At 38.8% G+C, this 6,252-nt stretch overlaps 1 long non-coding RNA gene across 1 annotated transcript; it reads right to left on the bottom strand.

Annotated features, from left to right (window-relative positions):
• Positions 1-572: 572 nt before the first annotated feature.
• LOC123541001 (uncharacterized) lies at positions 573-5,941 on the bottom strand. The gene is made up of 3 exons (XR_006684339.2): positions 5,794-5,941; positions 4,675-4,833; positions 573-747 (listed from the first exon to the last, which is right to left on the bottom strand). It is a non-coding gene; the product is annotated as an uncharacterized LOC123541001 (long non-coding RNA).
• Between the last annotated feature and the right edge of the window lie 311 nt (positions 5,942-6,252).

Below are 6,252 nucleotides of genomic sequence, written 5' to 3' on the forward strand. Positions count from 1 at the left end.
TTTACAAGTACGATTCTACCACGGTTGCAGAGAAAAAGTTAGCTCCAAAAGACGGACATTACAAAACTGCCCTCATATGCCTGAAATGCTGTTCGAGAATCTGGTTTCGCGGTTAAGTTATCAAATTTAGTTTGTAATACAACCCTTACATTGTGCTACGAACCGACCATCAAATGTTTGAGATTTCAGGCTGATCCCAAAATTCGTTTCTACAACCTTGCATCCTGAAGCCGAAGAGAAGATAATTCGTAAAATTGAGTCATTGAAAACGTTTTACATCAAGGTCGTATTAACACTGAGATACTGGTAATGCTTTTTTTAAGAAATGATAAGTTCCCAAGTGTGGTTTACCGAAGAATCACCCGTGGTTTCAGTTCTTATGCGTAAGAATATATCATGACATCTCGCCACTCCGACACGAAATGGCAGATATCAGCCACCATAATAAACAGAATGACGTCATGCAGTGGTTCAGAGGTTAATAACATCCTAACGTATATCTATAATTTTATCTACATGATCTAACTCATGTGAAATTTTGGTATAGAGGCTAATAAGGAGGTAAGGAAATGTATGGGGGTTCATGTTTTATTAGATTAGTTGCGATAAACATGCAACAATATATTGCGGTATTTGTTCACCACCTGGTGCAGATGCATTTGTTGTCATAGCAATGCTTGTGGTCGTTACTGATACATCTGTAGCTATCCAGATTCAGGTTTAAGCAGTCCTGTTTACTTGTGCAATCTGCAGGAAAAAAGGTGAAACATCAATTATTTGATTTTCTTGACAATCAATAAAAAGAAAAAGCTACTACATGTAAACATGTTGACGCTTCTAAAAGCTTTATCGTTACCAGACCGTCCATTATCGCAGTTAGCAGGGAAGTTGACGCTCTATATACAAACTTCAGAGTTGTTGTTGTTGTTTCTTTTTTCTTATGATATTTCATTCTTATTTTTCATAATGTTTTCATGACACTTTTAAGTCGCCAAATGTCGCAACACCGCTTAATGTCACAACCACGATGAGATGTCGCAACACCGCTAAATGTCGCAAAACCGCTTAATGTCGCGACCACCGTTAAATGTCACAACCATCGCTAAATGTGCAAAATCATCTGCCGCTAAATGTCGCACCTTTAACGTTAAAATGTTGCAAAAAAAATGCCCACCGTTTTATATCGCAACACCAACGCTAAATGCCTCACAATGCGACACATGATACGACGGGAACAATACGAAGCGATCTTGCAAGACAACTTTTTCGAGAGCACGACTTCTTATCTCGAGCTCACGACTTCTTATCTCGATCACACGTAATGGCTTATCTCGAGCGCTCGACATCTTATCTCTAGCTCGCGACTCATTTTTTCGATCGCACGACATCTTATTTTGATTGCTCGTGATAAGTGAAAAAAACAACTCATTCTCCCTGCCTACATTATCCTCCAACGCCCCCCGCACCCCCACCCCCCTCCCCAATCCCCGAGAAAAAGTAAGCTACAAAAGACGGACATAACAAATGCTTGAAATGCTGTTCGAGAATAACTGTTGCCGACAATTTACCTTCACGATACCAAATATAACAAGAGATAACAAGAGCACCACAATGCGGAGCAATATACGCCCGAAGGTTTGACCTTTTACTCCTAAGTGTGATTTTGGCCTTGAAGCGAGCCATTCAAAACATGCGTTCTGCACGTCGCCTCGCTGTGTTGAACATTTGTGCCAAGTTTCATTAAAATAAAAATCCGTAAAGCAGTTCTAGAGTTACAGAGTGGACACGAAACAAAGTCATATGAGAAACAAAGTCATATGTCCTTTGACCCCTAAGTGTGACCTTGATCTTGAAGCGAGCCATCCAAAACATGCACTCTGCACGTCGTCTCGATGCATTGAACATTTGTGACAAGTTTTTTTCTAAATCCTTCAAGGTGTTCAAGAGTTCGAGCGGACACGAAATAGCTAACGGACGGACGGACGGACGGACGCACACCGGAGTCATAACATAATACGTTCCTTCTGGCGTATAAAAAGCGAGTGGCTTCTATCAAATATATAGGCTAAACTAGACCAGTCCAGCCCAATCTATTTCATTTCAGTAAAAGCTGCTGCAAAGTATATTTTTGTAATTGGGAAAATGTAAGATATATGCGTCATTAAAAATGGCTTGCCACCAAAGGATCCAACACCGATAGACTGACTGACATTCAATCGCAATTTTATGAACATGCGAATAATATGAACTGCACCTATCATGTAAAGGGGTGCACAAGAGAGACTTTAATCTGTCCGTGTCATTTATTATATACCCGCAGCCAGTTAACCTAAACAGTGTTACTGTGTTTTGTACCAGTGTAGCTGTAGAAAACAAAGATTTTCTATTTATCAGTCATGTGTTCTATTTCCTTGTTGGATGTTTCTTTTAAAGTCATAAGGCGACTATCTAGCTTCTATGGCGGAGGAATATCGTATCTGTCCCTCTGTTTAACATTATTATTTCAGGTACGAGACGGCATTTTCATTTTTTTTTTTCGCTTTTAGTTTCTAGGCAGGTGGTCCTGTGGCAACACGTTTGACTGTCAATCCAGAGGTCCGGGGTTCGAATCCCGGTCCAGGCGCTGGAACTTTAGTGTCTCCTACCTAACTTAGAGGTCTGTACTCCCCAGGAAAGACGGCTTCGCGTGTTTCGGTGCTACACACCATGCATGTTAAAGAACCAGACTGTCTATTCGTGAGGAGCTAGGCTAAGTTAGCCGGACAAGTCTGTATATAAAAAGAATTTCTCTCTATCTGTTCTGGGAGCTTTATTTAACTCTGTCCCTCTGGTCAGATCGCTCTGTGTCTGTACTAGTAGAGGAGGAATTTCGCGCCCTGTGTGACTTCGTTTGCTATAATTATGTACAACGCCTTTGAACGTGTTTATCATGAAAAGGGCGCTATATAAATCTGGTATAATAATAATAATGTCTGGCTTAGTCGCATTCTCCCTGCCCACATTATCCTCCTTTCTCTCTCTCCACCCCCACCCCCACATAAAACCCATCCCTCTCCCTCTTCAAAAATGTAAATATATTTTCTATTGATTGCCTTGGTATTTGTGTCTTAGGTTTCTATGTCATCATTCACCCAGTTCCCAATCCATACCCAACCTCCACAAACACACAACGCCAATACCAAATCGTATTTAGTTAGTTGAAACTTCAAAATACTTCTGTTCTAAAACACTGGCCCTATTACAAAATAATTCCACAAATATTTTTCTTGCGCGACTGTTCAATCAAAGTGTGGAACTCAGGTGAGCGATCTAAGGGCACGAAGGTCCTCTTTTTTCTATACGTAACAACACTTGTTAAGATAATTACTTATATAACATAAACCTGTTAATTCTTCTTCCCTCGAAAATGTATACAAATATTATGAAAATGTATTCCGTCGGGCTTAAAGCTAACACCACATTATTTTATTATTGAAGATTTGCGTTAATTACGTAAAATAAAATTTTGAAATATACACAAGTAATTGTTTTTATATGTCATAGTGTCAAATAGGAAGTGCGACATTTAGCGTTGGTGTTGTGGCACATAACGGTGAGCAAATATTTGCGACATTTAACGTTAAAGGTGCGACACTTATATAGTGGCAAATGATTTTGCGACATTTAGTGGTAGTTGCGACATTTAACGTCAACCTTGCGACATTTAACTGTGATTGCGACAGTTAGCGTTGTTTGCGACATTTGACGGTGCCACAACGTTCACTTATGATTTAAGACAAGATTTTTTAAAAAGGTTCTTTTCCTATACAAGTCCGTTTAAACCATGGGCCAGTTTTAACTCCAGGGATATAATTTGAACAATCTTGGTTATACCCCAGTCACACATACGGCACGGATAGCTACGTTTAGCCACGGATAGAAAGTAGTAATCCGTATCGATCCGTACATGAGCCATACCTTAATGTAGTAATCCGGATCGATCCGTACCAATCCGTACGGCTCAGGTACGGATCGATAGGGGTTACTACGTTTCTATCCGTAGCTAGACGCAGCTATCCGCGCCGTATGTGTGGCTGTGGTATAAAGGACAACTACTCGATGCTGTGTTTTTTTGTACAAGATTTTCAAAGTTTCCCCTATATAAATCTAAATAAACAATGTGAACCCCAGGGAAGGGCCGTATTTGATCCTAGGAGGATAATTTGAACAGTCTTGGTAGAGAACCATTAGATTATGCTACATACAAAATATCAAAGCTCTAGGCCCTGTTGATTTGGATAAAAAGATTTCCAAAGTTTTTGGCCAATATAAGTCTATATAAACCATGTGACCCCCCCCCCCCCCCCCCCCCCCCCCCCACACACACACAGGGAGGAACCATATTTGACCGTAGACGGATAATTTTAACAATCATAGCAGAGGACAACTAGATTATACTACATACCAAATATTAAAGCCCTAGGACCTGTGATTTTGGACAAAATGCTTTTAAAGTTTTTTCTTTTCGGTTGCCATTGCAACTAGAGTTCTGGAATTCAATTCTTTAAATTGTTTTGAAAGACGACCATTCAACAGATATTCTTGTGAAGTTTAAAAGAAAATGTTGACGCACGACGTACGACGGACATTCACCTAAAAAGCATGTGATATCTATGTACTGAAAGAAATATTTACTTAAGTTGTCCACTGCGCAGGTGCATAGGCCGGCACCTTGAACTACTCCGGTCTCTTTGTGTTCGCATACCACATGGTACCCAGTATTGCATGATGTGGATCCGCAATCTGAGGCGAGTGTACAACTCTCTGCGTTTACAAATGCATGAAAAATGCACACTGTGGAAATAAGAAAAATATGAAGCTGACTGGATATCTAAGATTTATCCATATATTACTATAAAGCATTGAAAGGAATGTCAGTCTAAAGAAAATATATTCGCTATAGATGATCACAGAAGTGGTAAAAATTATGACTATTCTATTGTACATTTTGGTAATATGGTATGAAGAGGTAAAGAGAATTAATATTGACCAAGGCAGTAGCAGTAGCAACAGCACAGCGAGCATCGGTTGGAAAAAGACCGGTATAATAGAAACAATTATGGACTTAGATTTATATTAGTAGTCTTGTAAATACGAAGTAGCTTGTCGGTCAATAGCTAAAACTATTGCCTTAGGTCCGAAGGATAATCAAGTAAGTTTTGCCAATTAAGCTCAGCAGATATATGCTGGATATAGACAATTAAGACCTGTACATATATGCTGAATGTAGACAAGTCATTTAGCACAAAATATGGATCGGCGATTTATGAAGAGCCATGTAATGAATATTTATTTTTGATGTCATGTGGTACATCCAACCTGACTAGAGTACTCAATCTCCCAAAAAGTTAGATCTGATGACAGCCTATTCTGTATAATTGGATTTCTAACATTGGTAGTTTTATTTCCACCAATCTATTTATATTTGAACCATTCAGACAATTTGTTTCAACAAGCGTTTGGATAAAAGGGACTGGACTATAGATTTTGGCGAACATTATTTTTTTAGAATGAAAGTTTCGTCATATTATGAACATACGAACATAAAAGTTTGTTTCTGATCTATCTTTAAAACATGCGATATCAGAAAAAATATCACATTCAAGTCGGGAATCAAACCGGGGCCACCGCGGCAATAAAAAATCCTGAAAATCTTGCATCTCATGTTCACTGGTGGAAACTATATTTCAATGTTATACTGAAACAAACAAATATCATCTGTAATCAAAACGATGTAAAAGTAATTTGACTCACCAGAAACGGCCGCAAGTAACGAAACATATATGGCTTGATGCATAGTTAAGTATTAAATACGTTTATCCGTTGGCGTCGAGGATGAGACTACTGAATGAGTTACTGTCGCAAATTTTTTCAAATATAGTTAACATATATATAAAGCGAAGTTCAAATGATAAGATAAGTGACCTTTCATAGACAGACCGATTCATACAGAATACCGCAGGTTGGGTGAGGGATGTTGCACAATTCATTGCCTCTAATGAACAGACTATGGCGAACAAAGTCTGCAACTATTTTGTACACGCTGTGCTTCTAAAGGATCTTCATACTATATATTTTATTAAGTATATCGCTATTTGTATTAAGTTTTTGTTATATAAGGCGGCGTGTGTATGATATGCTTTTATGGCATCTTAATACGTAGATACGATGATCTAAACGGCACACCGATTCGTATTGTTTAGTCTTTAACTC

The sequence above is a fragment of the Mercenaria mercenaria genome, chromosome 16, assembly GCF_021730395.1.
Source record: "Mercenaria mercenaria strain notata chromosome 16, MADL_Memer_1, whole genome shotgun sequence".
NCBI classification, from domain to species: Eukaryota; Metazoa; Mollusca; class Bivalvia; order Venerida; family Veneridae; genus Mercenaria; species Mercenaria mercenaria.